This window comes from Crassostrea angulata, chromosome 7, assembly GCF_025612915.1.
Source record: "Crassostrea angulata isolate pt1a10 chromosome 7, ASM2561291v2, whole genome shotgun sequence".
Taxonomy (NCBI): domain Eukaryota; kingdom Metazoa; phylum Mollusca; class Bivalvia; order Ostreida; family Ostreidae; genus Magallana; species Magallana angulata.
The window spans coordinates 39,483,683-39,503,069 of NC_069117.1; positions in this window are offsets into that span (position 1 = coordinate 39,483,683).

A 19,387-nucleotide genomic window follows, 5' to 3' on the forward strand; every position below is an offset into this window, starting at 1 on the left:
CACATTTGCAACCAACCCAAATTAGCATAAATGTGCGCAATTTTTGGACATTAGATTAGTTGAAATTTCAAACTTGAATCTTTATAAGATTTTTCAACGTCATTTGCATGCAGATCGATATAAAATTCACCATTTGTTTAATCAATCGTAACTGTATGTCTTACAAGTTATTTCAGTAAGATTAAATGTCTAAAGTAAATGATTTATGTTCAAAATGATGATAAAACCAACATAATTTGGCATATAGTATATGAGACCAATTCTGAATTTTAGGCTTAAATATTATTTGGTTTAAGGCGCATTTGTAGATATATCACTTTTGACACTTCATATTTTTTTGTTTGCTTGACACACAATTTTGACGTGCGCTGTAACTTTTTTGTGTAGATTTAAATGTAAAATAATTTTGATTACGAAAAAAGATTAATCTTTTGAAAGAAAAAAAAATTATGATAAGTATTGTTCTTTAGATTCGGTTGTAATATGTTGTTAAGTAAAAGAGGCGGGACGAAAATCTTCGTTTTTAGACGGGGTCACGTGACCCCGTCTATTGGTTTACTGTCAGCCGAAGTCTCAAACCGGAAGGCACGCGTAGAACACATGAATTGAGTCTACGCGTAAGAAAATAGTGCAGAAAGTTTTCATGCATTTCAGTAGATATGTATTATAAAAATACGCATTAAATCTTTTAAGTCCTCTGTGTATAAACAAAATTCTATTTAGAAAATAAACAAATAGTTTCATTGATCAAAATATTCTTGCTCGGGTTCAAATGTGGATTGGGTTACGTAACTGAATGCACAGCGCCGTTGACGATTCAGTTGGTGTACGAGCTCATTAATCAATAGAAGAGGTTGATGGTGGAATCGAAATTAAAGTTCCCAAACGCAATGTGACATTTTTGAAAAGTTGTGAACTTTATTTTGACAATCTTTCACCATAATACTACCAAACTTCATGCGCAAGCCGACGTTTAAATCGGGATGGGTTATACACAGATGTTTTACAAATTAAATAGGTGTTTTATTGGCTTCTAGTCTACTTGCGGTATGACTGATGTTCGTCTCGAAAGGAATTTTGTACAAAGAAAATAAAAACAAGTTTGAATTTGCCTTCTCGTTCGTTGGCTCTTTAGTTGATTAAACTGAATTCAAATTTTAAACAATGCATTGTGAGCAAAATCTATAATAGATTATACATTTTGGAAGACTTATACATCATATAATATATACAATCTTATCGATTGAAGAACCAAGTTAAATGTTAATGTTCATGTTTTCCGGCTTAGTTGGAATCAGGCTTGGGGTGAATTACATTGTAAAGTAATGCATTACACTACCATATCTTCATGAATTAGGGCATTAAATTACCATTACCATTACTTATTTTTCTTGAAGTAATGCATTATATTACCATTACATGAGTAAAGTAATGCATTACCATTACTTTGTGAAAAGTCAATAAGTTTTAAAAAAGTAATTTAAAACTTAAATAAAGAGTTTTTGTAAATATTTCATAAATAAAACATGCTTAAAATATTTACAGGTTCATGTTCATTATCAGGTTCAAATTTAATGACTTATACAAGATTGCTGTTGCACTTGTAGTTCTCAAAGTAAGTTTGGTCCCGTAACATTTACACGCTAATGGCGGAGTTGACAATCTCTGTTATATATGTCTCTGATTTTCGGAGTATGATTTTTAATGAAAGGAACGGTTGTATCGTAATTCGTGTAGGTGATGCACGAGTTTACACAAAAAAGTAGTAAGTGGCGAACGGATTTATTTTTACCTATTAATTTTGTATGAATCGCAAATGAAGAAAATCGTGTCAGATAGGTCGGTTTTAAAAATCAAAATGGCGACCGTGATAAATATTTTTATTGTCAAAGTTCTTGGAATCTTATTGTAAAAAAAATATTTCTAACGTCAGGTGCCTGTGTTTGTTATCGGTATACAAATGTTCACTTTGTTTGTTAATTCAGCAGGTTTAGAGTTTTCGGGGTTTTCATAAAACTTTTATTACTGATACCGTCCGACTTGTGGATTTTCCCTTGGATGACAAAATTGAATAAATCTAATGATTAAAATTATCTAATTTGATATAGTTTTTTTTATTTTCCCGGTTAGTAGTAATTTTTAAAATTTTTCCTTATTTTACATTATATACCGTTATGTCAATTTTCTACAATTATGAAGGCCGGGATTGAGTAAAATTTAGACAAAGTATCAAACAGTTGCAAAAAAGCCGAATTAACATACATGTAGATTGAAACAACTAATTCAAACTCATAAATTTTGGAAGCATATTCGAGGAAATCCAGGACAATTACAAATTCAAACTTTCAAGACCCCGTCTTTCAGTACTCTCAGTACTTTGATTTTAAATTGGCCCTTAAATAGCTTAAGTATTGCTTTCGAGGGCAGTTACAACATTTTAAAAATAAGAGTGAGCTTTCTTGAAAATGGAATCATGTTTAAATTGTTAACTTTCTCGTTACTGTTAAGATAGATAGATAGATAGATAGATAGATAGATAGATAGATAGATAGATAGATAGATAGATAGATAGATAGATAGATAGATAGATAGATAGATAGATAGATAGATAGATAGATAGATAGATAGATAGATACATTTAGATAGATAGATAGATAGATAGATAGATAGATAGATAGATAGATAGATTATCTAAAAATAACCAAGCTTCAATATAAAAAAGAGTTATATGCTTTATAACACTGAAAATAAACTGTTCGATGTAACATTGGCGGATGTTAAAATAAATAATTGTTGATAACATTATACATTTCAGCACACTACTTTGTACAACATGCATCCTGTGCAGTGACTCAACCAGGTATCTCACATTTTATTTCACTTAATTTAATTTCTCTAGCGTTAATTTTACATTGATACAATTAACGGATGTGTCAAAAATGCCATAGCTAACTTTAACATTAATATTCTATAATAATTTAATTCTGGTTGTAACGCAGCATTTGATTGGATAGAAAAATTTAGTTAAATATGTATAACTTTGGGCGCTTTCCATTTACGTTGCCTCGCCGGCGACGTTATCGGGAAACGGCGACGTTAATGGAACGGTTGGCAACGTCACAATGATCCAACGATGACGATTGCAGCTTAAAACTGATACCTATCTTAAAATTAGATCCAAAAATGTTGGCTATTTGCAGTTTTAATGTATTTCAATGTAGTACGACAAATTGTAGTTTTAGAAATACTAATTTTGTAGAATATGATAACATCGACGCCATATTGTTTCCTAATCAGCAACGGTATATTGCGTTGCCACAATCGCTCGCCGGCGACGCGCGTTCCAGCAATCGGCGACGAAGGCAACACCGGCAAATCCGGCGATGCCGGTTAAATGGAAAGCACCCCTGGTTTGCACGTCACAAGATACTTCACAATGCACCAACGTCATAAACGTACTAATCCGCTTGACGTTATGTTTAAATTTTAAATAGATTAATATCATTTTAAAGGTAAAACCCACTCAATTTGTACAAAAAATTATATTATAAGAAATGACCTCAATATCTACCTAAGTTATACTCGTATAACCTAGGTCGGAGCAATTTAAGCTTTTTTATAATCCGCGAAGCGGATTATAAAGTGCAAACTGCCCTAACCCAGGTTATACTTGTATAACTTGGGAAGATATTGAGTTCATTTCTTAATTATCCAAACAATTGCCAAAATTATTCTTTTGAATAAGGTAGCTAATTTCTAATATAAGGAATAGATGTACACACTTGCATGAAACCCCTTATCAAGACTCATACATCATCAAATAATTGATAATCAATGTATTCAATGATAGTAATAAAGCATCTATAACAAATACGATTAATCAAAAGTTGATCCTCAAATAATATCCGAGAATATTATGCGCCTATTATGCTTGACGAAAATAGTTTGTAAAGGTGTCGAAACCATTACACCCCTTGCGAATGTGTTCGGAATGTTTTCTTTATCGTTGCTAAGTATGTAATAAATCCAGAGGTGCTCGAATGAAAGTTCACGAGACTTTACCGAGATTGGTTTAGTTCCTGTGAATTTTCGAGCGGAAGTATAATTTTTCGGATAATATTCTCAAAATACGTAAGTACTGGTCGTTTTTCATATCATATCCTACTTTATTTATGTTAAAACATAAAACTCTTTAAAGACGTGTGTCTTATTTCACCATCTAGCGGTTATTTATACTAGACGATAATATTCAGAACAAAGTTATCGTTCGTGTTCAACCACGTGTAGAGTGGTTGAAAAGATAAACACTTGATCGCTTAATAAAATCATTATGATAGCTATGTTTGATGCTTGTGGTGTGCAATACAATGTTTTTAAGAAAATAATAAGTGTCTGTTTTGCATAAAAACTTAGTATATCTACCATTTTCAAGTAACATTCTGCATAAAATAGTATAGTCTATTTCACTATTGATGCTTTAACTAGGTCAGGAGCGGATCGAAAATTAATCCTCAGGGGGGATCTCTATTAAGCATGTTTATTGTTGCAACAGCAGACAAAAACTATTTTTTGTATTGCTACATTTATTTCTAGAATACATTTTTTTCCACCAATCAATGAAGACAAAGTTTAAAATCAATAAACCTCTAGATCTGATATTTGACTACAAGTACCTAGATTCTATGAAAGTGACTATAACCACGAGGCACGATTTTTACTACAAAACTGAAAGGGTCAAATAAAACCAAGTGGTTTAAAATTTAAATGACAATAACATTCGCAGTGGTGATTATATTGAAGTCACAACACAAGAGAGTGAACACGACCCTTTTAAGACGGTTTTAAAATATTGTGAAAATAAAGGTTTGCATAAAGATATAGCAGATGACCGGAAGATAGCCGATCAGAGGGTGTCGTAAGGTAGCGTCCTTCTTTGAGATCAAGGTCTGTCATGCAGCAATCATATCCTTTTAATAGCCGATTTAACTTATACACAGTATAACAATTGAAATAAAATACATAAAAAGAGTCATCATTTGATAAAATGATTGAAAAAGAGAAGAAATATTCGTCGAGTTTTTTTTAATGGGACGGATCCTCAGATATACACACATTCGCATTAAATACCATTGTCTCACGTTGTAAAAAAATGAAATTTTTAAAGGGTATTCTACGCAGAATACAATATTATATTATAAATGTAAAAAAAAAAAATTATATAAAATTTTTATAATACAATCATCCGTTGTATTACGCCACTTAAAAAAATTGTTGGATCTACATTTGACTATATATACATTCAGTGTATATTTCTCCTTATGTTTTCAATGGAAATCTGCGACGTTCAATTTCCTATGAGTACACTGCTAATTCATGCTCCATGAGCACAAATATAAACGCCACCACATGATTTGAGTATTATTGATTTTTGTAAGATTAAATGAAACTTTCAACCTTACATAGTCATTTTGATCTGTACTTATGAAAAATAATCATTAAATCATATCTACTCCTTAATAAAAAATATTTTTCTATAGAAATATTCTGGGACTATATTCATAGTCGCGGAAGCGAACTTAACAAATGTAACGGCTTTACAGCGACAATACATATAAATATTTCTTTATAGATCTAGACATCATTATGAAAATAAATACATTGAATACTTAGTTTTGGATGTCGTCAGTCCTATTACACACCAAGCGGTGCAGGCAAATTATCACGCATTCAATGCTTAACCAAGTTTTTATATAAATGACATGACATATATACTATGTAAAATAATTATACTTCATTTTAATTATTCTATATATCATGTCGTCTGATTGGTCTAGACTGTTACGTGTCAATGCGAACAAAACGTCGAATCTCCCGGGGTTCATTATTATTAAGCCGTATACAGGTATATCAGAAAAATCGGTGGTAAGCATATGGCGTAAAGAAACAAATGATGGGAATGAATTCATCCATTGTATGCCAGGGGATTCATAATTCAACTACTAGTTTATATTTATAAATGTAGAAAGAAAATAAAAAAAATTAACAAAGAAAGAGAAAGAGTTCATTATGTTTCTATATTACGAGAAAGAAAAGTATTAGAACGTCTCGTTCGGTAGAAAAAAAATATTTATTGCAATGAATGATCGGGATATATAGAGAGTTAATCCGCTAAGAAAATTATGTTTCACTCAAGCGATACATGAATTTTTTTTTTTTTTGCGGAATTATTCTTCCCCTCACTGTGCCCTTAATATACCCTCACTACATGCATTTTTCATACATATATGTCAGGTTATACATTTTACTCGTAAACAGTAACCTGTCAATACAATATGTATTGTAGTTTCATCAGTTGAATGTCCACGCTGCCATGGAGAATTGTGTGATTTCATTAATCGAGACCAATGCTCTACCTGTAAAATTGTCTTTCGTAATCGGATATTACATCGTGTCCGTTGTCTCCATGAAAATGTAAGCTCGAAATACTAATATGTGAATTATATCTAAGAAAAAAATACTAATATTAACTATAGAATCTAGTAAGAAGAAATAAAATATGATGAATGTAGACAGGAAAATCTATAAAAATGTTAATGTTTAATAGCTTCTATTTCTTATACAGGAAAATTGCGACCGCAATCCTTATACATGTATTTGCTGTTCAGACGAACCGTGCATAGGTAATTTTATTTTTTAAAACTTATCTTATCCAGTAGGTTGTATAGTTTTATACACAGGCACGTAGCTTCGTTTTTGAAACGGGAGGGGGGGGCATCCAAAAAATCTTGTGACAAGCAAAAAAAGGCAAACTCAGAAAACCATGAAAATCCTAATCCGTGGGGAGGGGGAGGGGGGGGGGGGGCTAGTACACCTATACTTTCAATTTTTCCTGTTCATTTTCTTATTTTCACTTCAATTTTTCACTTGGTCTCAAAAGGGGGGGACTCCTTGATAAGTAACCTTTTTATGTGTAAATTGAAGAAAAATCTTTGCTGCGATAAAAAGTGGGTGGGGGTGGCGTTGATAGCAATATGAGCTGTACTTCAAATTTAGGGTCTCCTACAGCGCCGCAACAACCCAACGGCATCTTCATTTGTCGTGGCGGGATCGTCTAGAACATTGAAGAACGCCAAGCGACGGTGCACACTTTGAGCATTGACCAAATACGCGTCAAGGCTCTGCGTTCTGTTAAACACGCAGTAGAAACGAACTTGGGTCGTCGTGACAGCGCCGTAAAGTATCCAACAGCGCCACTAAAGCTCCGTTGGCGCGCTCAAGTGACACAGTATAGACGCGGTGATAAGTCGACTGCGCTTGCACAGAGATCTCTCGGATTTCTATGTGACTGCGTTTCGTTCGCGCTCTCACTGCACATTCGCAGCGTTTGAACGTGATGTTTTTCATTTTGCTGCGTTCACACATCGACCTCAAAGACCTATTGCTGCGATATTATCGCGCTCTCTTGACGTTTCTTCTGCGTTGATTAGCGTTTATACCGCGCCCCCACTGTGTTTCTTGTGCGTTGTCAGCCAGACCACAACAACAATGGCTGTTGCACCACTGTACAATATCAAGCGCAATATTTTGAAACTTGATGTAGATAACTTATTAATGTAAAAAGTAGCATTTTCGAATATTGACGTAGATGGAATTCATGCCATTTTGTTCTGATGTTACAAGCCCTTCTATGTTTTCTAACAACTAATACCGGTTATTTTACTTTGTAGACCTGTCTACAAAAATTTTTGTCTTTCACAAATTTTATAGAAATTAGTTACGTTTCAATTACAATGAACCTTGTTTGATTAAAATAAACAATCAATAGCGAATGTTTTTATCATTTATTTACTAGTTTTAAAGTTCAAGTTCATTTTTGTTTCCCGTGCAATTGTACAAATGAAAATTTACACAGCAAGAACGTCTTATGCACGCAGTCAGTGCGAAGAGCACGACGTGAAAGCAAGGTAAAAACTCTGAGCACATCTTGAGCACTTGACGGATAGTCAGCGAGAGCGCAGTCAATCACCGATTAGAACTCTGTGGAAACGCAGTTACATGTACCCGTCGTGGGGGCTCTGGAGAAAAACCTCGGTCGTCGTCATGACATCTTCACTTGTAAAAATTTCAAATGAAGTTGTTCATTTTTCTGAACTTTTCCTTTGATCCTATGGCGATTCCAGGAATTTTACAACGCTGTGTACATGCTGTTTGAACGCAACTTGGTGTGACAGGTTCTTTACTGAAGATGCAAATTCGTTTTATAAATAACGTTTTGCGATATAAAGTTGGGGTCTAAGCATTGAATGCTTTTTTTTGGATGTCGTCGGTCCTATGATACACCAAACGATGCAGACAAATTGAATACCGCGCGTCACATTCAATACTTATATTTTCATACTGATGTCTAATTGTATGAAATAGTGTGTATCGCCGCTATAAAGCCATTATTTGCACTCTTGGTCAGGGATATGAAACATACATTGAACAGCCATATTAACATGTTATTTAGTTAGCTTCCGCGACAAAAAATATAAAGCCAGAAAATTAGTGGAGAAAAATCATTTTTAATTAAGAAGTAGATATAATTATATTAATGATTGTATATCAAAGTGGTTAAGTTAGTTTGAAAGTTTCATTTAATCTTACAAAATTTACTTTGTGTTCGTTAAGTAATGTATGAATTCTGATGTGTTTATCTTTTGTATTATTTCTTCTTTTTAAAGCAAAGGCATTAGGACACTATTATCTAACATCTAACGGCACGACTGCTACAAATGAAAGCGCCACATCTACCACTACTGTTCGCACTGCAAATACAAGCCCTCAAAGTAACATTCAATTTATTCTTTTGCATTTATTTAAGGAATGAAGTCAATATTTATTAGTTTTGTACGATAAAAAATTGTTTGGGACAGTTTAGGCTTTATTAAGCGCTTCGCGTTTTAAAATAAAAGTGTAAACTGTTCCAAACCATTTTATATCGTATAAAACTAATAAATATTGAATTCATTCCTTATAATTTAATTTGTGTGTCTATAATTGTTGATAAAAACAGTCGTTTGATCTTTAAAATGACATTATATTGTACATAATTCAAACGTTACGTCAGGCAGATTGATACGTTTTTGACGTTAGTCTTACTATTACGTAGGCAGCAGTTTTAATACGATATAAAATAATTTTTTTAGCCAATCAGAAAGCGTGTTACAACCAGAATTAAACTAGTCCCATTTAAACAATGGCGGTTTGCACCCACGACATTTCAAACAATCATTTTAGTTGTAACTACACCACATTTCGAAATCCTAAATGACACTTGAAATCAAACATCTCTGCGGGTTAAGAAAAAAACATATAGATAAATCTCAGATGTTTTCTTTGCTGTTGAAGGCAGTTCCCTCTTCATTCTTAATAGTCCGTATGGACACCAAAGCAAGCATTTTTTGGGGCAATTGAGTAGAATTAGTATAGATGTAATCTATGTCGCATCTATCGCGTTTTGATTCTACCTTGTATGTGCCATTTATGGGATATACAAATACTTGGTTATATTATTATGATATCATGCGTAGACGCAAAGGTTACTTTCGTGACATGATTAGATCTTACTCAAGGTTATTTAGCTGTATAAAAATCCACTTCGTGTTCTGATATATATATATATATATATATATATATATATATATATATATATATATATATATATATATATATATATATATATATATATATATATATATATATATATATATATATGTGTGCGTGCATGCGTGCTTGCTTTTGCACAAGTACATGTAGATATACGCAATCCTGCACGAGAATAACCCATGAATTCATTTCAAACGTATTTCTTGTAAGTATTGATCCTTATGTTAAAACACAAAAAATTACCTGTGTTTGGACTCGTATTAAGTTATTACCGAGGGTAATTGAATATCAGACTTATTTAAAGGTTACGTCAATTTATGCAAGAAATAATTGATAAGGCGTATTACTGATCAATAAAATTAAGTACACCTACATTTAATCCACTGTTAAATCAGGAATTACCCAAATCGAACAGTGAGACTACTGCACAACCTTCGTATGAACGTTTATTTATTTTAAAAAAAAGGGGGGTCGCACTAAACGAGAATGACCCGATAAGCGTCCGAATGAATATTACTATAATCGAGAAATGATCTAGAATTACTAGACTATGTCTCACTAAACTGTTAGCGCAAAACTTTGCCAATTATTTACTACAATTAATCTTAATTAAGGTATAAATTATTCCTCCTGTAACAAGATCATCAAATATCGATAGTTCACTTATTTAGCATAACAAAATTCCAGCTATTACCGTTCACCAATTATTTAATCTGTAAGACTTTAGAGATTAACACTAGCCGTAAATAAAATGAAATATATTGTCTGTATCGAAATTAATCCAATGCAAACTTCCTAAAAATTAATAAATTTCGTATTGTCATGATGAAATAATCAATAAATTGTTTAAAATCCTCTAGATTATACCTAGAATAATCCAAGTAGTAAAAAAACACCCTCCAACCTCAATAGCAAAACCCCGAGTCCACCGAATCGGGCGATCTCCTCACATATACCTATCACCATACAGTCACCAGCAATAAACATTTATAATTCAACAACTAAATTAGGTGATTAACATAAATGTGACAAATAAGATTATAGTAATTCATACAACAATTCAATTTTATACCGAAATCGCTATAAAACATAATATATAAAAGTTATAATTTACTATAAGTATATATATACCCCCCCCCCACACACACACACGTATATACTGAGTATATAGAAACACTTTGGATAGGAAAAATATTTTTTTCGCTAGGCTAAATAACAATATGCACTATGTACACACGAGATACGTTGTTTAGCTGTCATAACTTATAGCTATTATGTATGCTAGTAGAAAGAAATGTCAAATTACACGTGCATAAAAATAAATATCTAATTTCTTCACTAGTTAAACAGTTATTGCGATATTTGTGCCTAGTACATGTATTGTATGTATATATCTATGCACTGTGTATCATGTCAAATTATCGTTTAACTGCATTCCACTTTAATTTCAAACGACGGTGTATTGTGCAACCGGCGCGCTAGGTTCCGTTCTTCTTCATAGAAAGATCAAAGCAAGATTTCAGTCTTGCCTAGATGGCCGAGTGGTTAGCACGTTAGGATGGGTTTCGAAGGTGGTTAATTCAAACCCCGGCAGTTCACTCCCCGGTCGGGGCGGAGGTGGAGCTCCAATATCGTGAATCTCTAAATCTTGAAAACTGATGCATGTATAATTACAGCAAATCGAAAATGGTTCGAATTAGCCAAAAATTGCCAAAATTATAACTCTAAATAGGTAGCTGATTTATAAAAGAAATAGATGTACACAGATGAATAACAACTATATCAAGATTCATTTGCAACTTTTCATTAAAACTTTAGAAAAGTAAGCAAGTTTGGTACATAAACTAAGAAATATATCTATCGAGTACCCGACGAATCAATTCATTTCTGTGAAGATATGGTATGAATATATCAACGGATATATAACGGATATATAACACATTCAAGAAATTTCTCTAACATGTACATGTATTATTCTTACAGCAAATCCAATCAGTACAGGAGGACACAGGATGAACCTAACAAACCAACTACTTAATTATATACCTTGTCCTGATTGTACTCATCATCCATGTGATCTTGCAAATATAAATTTATGTGAAGTTTGCAAGATTTATTTCAATCATCTGCAAGCATATAGAACAAAATGTCTCACTGTAAGAAAAATATTAAGAGTGTATGAGATTATTGTTACATTTCTAAGATCGCGTTAAGCACTTAGATAAGTATTGTATTATGTTTTAAGCCGTATCTTTTCTCTTACATTTATGTAGGTGGAACACTGTCATGAATATCATGATCGTATATGCTGCACTGACGTGGCTTGTGTAGGTAAAATAATTCTTTTCACATTTATGCCAAAACTTTTCATTCGCGGATCTAGAGGAGAGTTGGGGAGTCCAAACCTCTTTAATTTGCAAAGTTAGTGTAATTGGACACCAGACTTGGGGCGAATTACATTGTAAAGTAATGCATTACATTACCATTACTTCATGAATTTTGGCATTAAATTACCATTACCATAACTTGATTTTTTTAAGTAATGCATTACATTACCATTCCATGAGTAAAGTAATGCAATACCATTACCATTACTTTGTTTTTCAAAGGAAAGCTAATAAAGAGTTTTTGCAAATGTTTCAAATATAAAACACTCTTTAACATATGTACAGGTTCATGCTCAGTATCAGGTTCAAATTCAATGACTATACAAGAGTCATTCTTAATTTGCTCAATATAAAATCATCATGTGGCATTATGAACAACATATTCCATAAGTAAAAAGATATTTATAGACATTTTGCATGATACAATGCCAGATATGAAATAGAGACACAGAATTACATGCATAACAAAAATAATGTTGCGGTTATTAAAAGTTAAATAGAGACATTTCTCCAGATTACACAAATCTTTATAAATATTGAACACTAATTGTATTAATTTATAAACAGAGGGTTTTTCCCAGTTATATTTCTTAATATATTTTAATCGTTTTTCTTTCTACTGAGGACACTTTAAGACAAAAGATTCAATGAATTTGCTGTTGCACTTTACGATCAAAGTTTGAAAGGGTTCATCTTTTAACTGCATCCTGTTAGTTTGAAAATCTTCCCAGCTATACTAAATAAACGTTTTACAGGAGCAGTGGAAGCTGGGAGTGAAATATACTGTTTGGAAATCTTTATCTTAGGATATATTGAGTCCAATAATAGAAAAATACATGAATCTTATATTTTCTACCAGTCCAAACTAATGTACAGTCTACTTTATATACAAGAGAGAGAGAGAAAGAAAGAGAGAGAGAGAAAGAGAGAGAGAATATGTCAGTAATATTATTTTCAAGTGGTTATTGGAAGTGATATTGATTTTCATCATGGATGGACATTGCATTCATTTTGCTTTTGAAGGCGCATGTTTGTCCTCTATTCTATCGGGACATATTGAAGGGAAGGGGATTGGGGTGTTAAGCACTTCTTATAACAATAGATTGTTTTGATATTTAGATTATCCTGGGGGCATAATGTGTTTTTGACACATTTCTTATTGAAGTGCAAACTAATTGGAGTAAATTGTTTAAATGATTTAAAACTCTACATAACAACTCTCTTAAAATGTTATGAAATTGTGTTGTTATATCTAGTAATATTAATTGAAAAACTAGATGCTGTCATTAGACAGTAATACCCACACCAAGTGTTTGCCCCTAATTAACACTGTTTTGAACCAGTTTAATTCAAAATGAAGGCCAAATGCAAGTTCCGGTAATACATTTAAAAATTATAATTTTCATAACTGAAGGATGACTCCCTTCCTATATGATAATACACATGAGCAGCACTTTATTGCAATTTGGGATTGAACTGTTTGCATGTGTATTTTAAGTTAATCAATAATCTTAACATTTCATGTCATAGAAAGTATATGGTCTATAGAATTATTACGAACAAAATTAAATTATGCCCCCTCCCCGTGGCGGTTGCCAGCTTTAGATTTGCTTCTGTGTGCCTACGTACATGGACATAATCGTGTGCATGGATTTAGAGAAGGGGTGGGAGTGAGGGGTCCAGACCCCCCATGACAATTCATTTATATCAATAGTAAACTTACCAAAAATACACCTCGGACCCCAATGCCCTTACAGACATCTAATTGCTCTCACCCATTGCGCTTCATTGTAAGGTAACATTATTCTGGGGGAAAATATTATATTTATACTTTATTGTTTACTTCAATAGGAAGTATACATCACAATATTGCAGGTGTCCTGCACCACCTTAAAGCTGTTATTTACCTAATAAAATAGTGCAAGGGGTTTTGAAGAATAGGGCATAAAAACACATGCATGTTACAAATAACTGACCTTTGTCTGAAGTTACGTACACAATACAGGTCTCAATAGCGGGTACTAGTTTTACAAAGCTCTTCGATCAGATAGGTTTCACGTGGTGTATGTGTTTTCCATATGCAGAAAAGGATTAGTTAACATGCATCAATATTTCTTTTGTGATGATCAGCTAAAGGGATTCATATTGTGCTCTAATTGGATTATCATTATGATACCAATATAGGTAAGCATAATACATGTATAGTGAGTATTATAGTAGCACAATATTATGAGACACCGGTATGTACATCAGCATTACTTTCACATTCTAAATAAGTGATGTCCCTTTGCTAGCATACTATCATCTTTTAATATTTAAATAAGCTTATCATCGTTAACTATCTACGGAAGCTTATTGAGGCCAGTTCAGTAAATAAATTAATTTATATTGCGTTAAATCGCAATGGTTATTGCGTTTTAATGCAATCTTTTGCGTTTATTCGCAATGTATTTTGCGTTTAAACGCAAAAGATTGCGATAAAACGCAAAAAGTTATGCGATTAAACGCAAAGTGGTTGCGTTTAAACGCAAACTTTTGCGTTTAAACGTAATGTATTGCGTTTAATTGCAAAATTATTGCGTTTAAACGCAAAACAAATACCGGATATTGTGTTTGAACACAAAGCTATTATTGCGTTTAAACGCAATTAATTTTGCGAATAAACGCAAACGTTTTTGCGGTTAAACGCAATAGTTTTTGCGATTAAACGCAATAATTTTGCGATTTAATGCAATGATTTTGCGATTAAACGCAATGACTTTTGCGTTAAATCGCAATTAATTCATTTGCTTATATATACACTTAGTATATGTACCAAGTCCGTGATTTGATGACACCACTTGACACATCACAGAGACTCAATATCTGGTTTTCACTTGGAATAACTTATAAAGAAATAATAAGTTGTCATAACTTGAAAGCATCAGGCACTTCTAAGCAAACGTATCCTGAAAAGAAGGATCGCGCTATAAATAAATACAAGAGAAAAATGAGTCTTTGCTTATATTTGTTTCCAAATTCTTCCTTAGAGATGACATGCAAAATGGCTATTGATGGATGCACCAGTGATGTTTGCTTGCCGGGTCCTTGGTATCTAGACTGTGAGAAACAGTTGAATTGAAAAAAACCGGAAAAGACTCGATCCTTCGCAAAGAGCATTATGCCAAGGGGCCTTATTAATAGAGGCATGTCGATTCGTGTGACAAATTAAAACAAATGGAGCTTGCACAAACAGTTGCATTAATGGCTATACTATGAAAATTTATTGTCTCAAAGATATTACCGAATTGAATAGCTATATAGGTGATAAAACCTTTACAAAAAGTAAAATCATCTATCTGAATAGGTGATTCCATCTATTCAAACTCAAAGAGTGATACATGTATATTTTTTTTCAATTATGTGATATCCCTTGTTCAAATCACAAGATAAATAGGTCATTGATGGGTGATAATACCTATTCTAATAAATGCTATTACTTTTTGAATAGGTGATATCACTAATTCAAACCAGTTATATAACAATTACAATAAATGTCAAATTAAATCAGTCCGTCATATTGAATAAACATTATCACTTTCATTTGACAATGATATAATGAAGCATTATGGATAGCAATTATACAGTGTATGTGCGGATTATTTGATTTTATTGAATAATTAAGATTCGATTTATGAGAAACAATATGAAAAACAAATTTGAAATAGAGGAGAGAGCAGGACGAGAAAAACGAGAAATGTCTAACATTACGTTTAATAAACAGATTGACGGATGGTTGTGGCATAACATGAGTATGTCATAAACCTCTTCTTTTGGTCTGAATAGAAAAAGTCATCTTCAAATTAAAAAACAGTTTTGCAATAAAACGCAATAACAATTGCGTTTAAACCCAATACCTTTTGCGATTAAACGCAACGATTATTGCGTTTTATCGCAAAATCATTGCGTTTAATCGCAAAAACGTTTGCGTTTATTTGCAAAAAAATATTGCGTTTAAACGCAATATTACCTTTGCGTTTAAACGCAATAATGGATTGCGTTTAAACGCAATACTTTTGCGTTTAAATGCCATACTTTTGCGTTTAAACGCAAAACTTTGCGTTAAAACCAATGTTCTTTGCGTTTAAACGCAATAGCTATAGCTAAAGATTGCGATTAAACGCAAAAGAAATTATTCTTTATGCTAAGCTGGCCTCAATGAGCTTCCGTAACACTGTAACAATTTCGTATTAAATTTTTGTATTACATGTATAAGTAAGTGTAAATACTTATCATTTTTATATGAGTTAGAATAGGAAGGAAGGGGTCTTTCTTTCTTAATGTATTATAATGCATCAAATAAATGTAGGCTATGACCCTATGGGACTGTTCTGACCCCATGGAACAGTAAAATACAAAATATCTTCTTCTGTTATTATGATGTATCAAATGGTGTAAAGTACATGACCCCAAGGTGTTGTCTTTACCCCCCCCCCCCTTATGAAATAGGAAATGATGATACACTCTTTTGATATCCTCATCCCTAAACCATATAATTTATTCTTGCTCTTTGTGTCATTGTGCATCAAATTGAATATACAATTATTATATGTATGCCCCCTTGGAGACACGCTGACATTCTAGAACTAAAAATAATGATGAATTTTATTAATCTTATTCATATGTAGTGTTTGATCCATGTGGGTAATTCCTAGCCTATTGATGACACTGCGTTGTTTAGGAGACTTTACAATTGTCCCAAATAGGCGAATACACATGCAAATAACATTTTGTTTATATAACTTAAAAAAATGAATTAAGCAATTTCTAAAATGTTAATGTGCATAATTAGGAGAGAAAAAGCAGTCAAGAAATGATTTAAAATTTGCCACTGTACACATGTAAGAATGTAAGAAGACTGAACATTTAGAACCAGGTTTGATTTGGGGGGGGGGGTGTGGATGTGGAGTACATGTATTAACATTTTTTATTTAAATCATTTATTGTTATTAATTTTAACTTGTCAATGAATATTAGTTATTGATTCCAAGGTAGAAATATGACTTCTGATCATATCTCAATAGATCATTTGTCAATTATGCAAGGTGTAATGTGATTTTTTTTAAAAAACATTTTTTACCAGTTTATAAAACTTTTTAGACCCCAGATTATATTTTGATTTTAATAGATCATTCGACAATGAAGAAAAGTGTAAATGTAAGGTTGTTTTCATTTGAAGCATAAATAAATGCAAGATTTTAAAATTGCATTTTATCTATAGTTTGAGGGGGAATACATGCTCTGATCCAGAAAATTTTCCAGGGGGAAGGGGGGGGGCGACAGTTTATAATTGAGTTTGTTTGGGGGTGGGGGTTTCAAGTTATATATTTGACATTCTTTTTATGTAATTTGAAATAAAACTAAGCCATACTACAGCCATGAACATCAAAACAGTTGAGATCCCCACCCTTAAACCATATATATTCTTGTTCCTTGTGTCAAGGGGCATTAAACAGTATGTAGGTCATGGGCCCCGGGGGTGGTCGTGACCCCCCTCAAACAGGAAGTGATCAATTAGCTCGAAAACGGTTGAGATCCCCACCCCTTAATCACATATATTCTTGATCCTTAAAGGACATCAAACGGTATGTAGGTAATGGGCCCAAGGGTTAAATTTAATTTTTCAAAACCGTAATGCACATCTATAGAACAGTCCCTATCATATCCCAAGATATGATGTGTCTATCTATTAAATCATAAGAGGAGTTCTGGGATCTATGCATGTTTGTTTTTTTTTTGAGTGATAAACGTCAATTTTCTGCTACTATTTGACTCCCTGGAAGATATTAAAAATTTTAAAACCTTAATGCACATCTAAAGAACAGTCCCTATCATATCCCAAGATATGATGTGTCCATCCATTAAATCATAAGAAGAGTTCTGGGATCTATCGGGTTTTTTTTAGTGATAAACGTCAATTTTCTGCTACTATTTGACTCCCTGGATGAAATTTAAATTTTTAAAACCTTATTGCACATCTATAGAACAGCCTTAATAATATCCCATGAGATGACGTAGCTACTCCAAAAGTTGTACATGTAAAAGGAGTTCTGGGAACCATACATTTTTGTTGCCAACTGATCCCCTTAATAAAAAAAAAAATCTGGAACCTGATCACACTTCAAAATGACACCCCCAATCATATTCTAGATCATTTGGCTACTGCCCCCAAAAAATGACGTTTTTAAAACCAGTTTTTTTGGTAAGAAAAACGTCATTTTTCAGCCATTAAATGACCCCCCAGGACAAAATTAAAATTTCCGAAACCTTATTGCACATCTATAGGACATCGGATGATTTGTCTACTGTTGAAAATGTAGTAGGAGTTCGAGAAAGAAGGTTTTTTTGTGGAAAAAAACGTCATTTTTTACCAATGATTTGACCCCCAGGACTACCAGAGAATTTTTAAAACCTTTTTTTACAAAACAGCATGACACCCCAAATCTAACTCCAAGAGTTCAGTTTGCTGGTTTATAAGATGTAAGAGCAGTTTGAGAAAGTAAAACGTGACAGACGGATGGACGGACGGAACAGGGTAACAACAATATACCCGAACTTTCTTTAGAAAGTGTGGGTATAATGAATTTTTAAAAATCTTTTTTAATAATACAATTAAAACATTTTTATCTCAAGAATTGTTTCTTTCTTCTTTAAAAATGAATTAAATCAAATTAAATTTCAGCTATTTATTTATTCATCACATTTTTTAAAGTGAACATGCATAAATAAGCATAGTAATGCAAAGTAATGCCATGTAATGCCAGCATTACACTAGATTTTTTAAGGTAATAAATTACATTTCCATTACATGCAATGCTAATTTTGTTGCATTACACATTACTATCATTACTTTGAAAACATGTAAAACATGCAATGCATTACCATTACATTTAGCATTACCCCAAGCCTGTTGGACACACTATAGAAAAGTAAAAAAAACACCAAAAAAACATTTACCCAAATACTTGGGTACATTTCGATTGTTGGCGGTATTTGTCAACTATATCGATGATATATTTAAAAATGAATTCGAAAGAATTTCATTTAACTTCTTAAAAATCGTTTTAATCCTAAAAATAGTTTTCAATTAGGAATTAAGGGAATTCCGCTTTAGAAATAGATAAAGAATATGTTATATAAATTTTAAAGGTTCAATTCGATACAGATATACATGTACATACTTGAATAAGCAAAATATTTTTTTTCTATAGTACATGCTGAAAATATGATCATTAAGATAGCTTATATAGATTTATGTACCAATATATCTTTAAAAATCACATCATATGAAATCATAATATATATTAAATTTA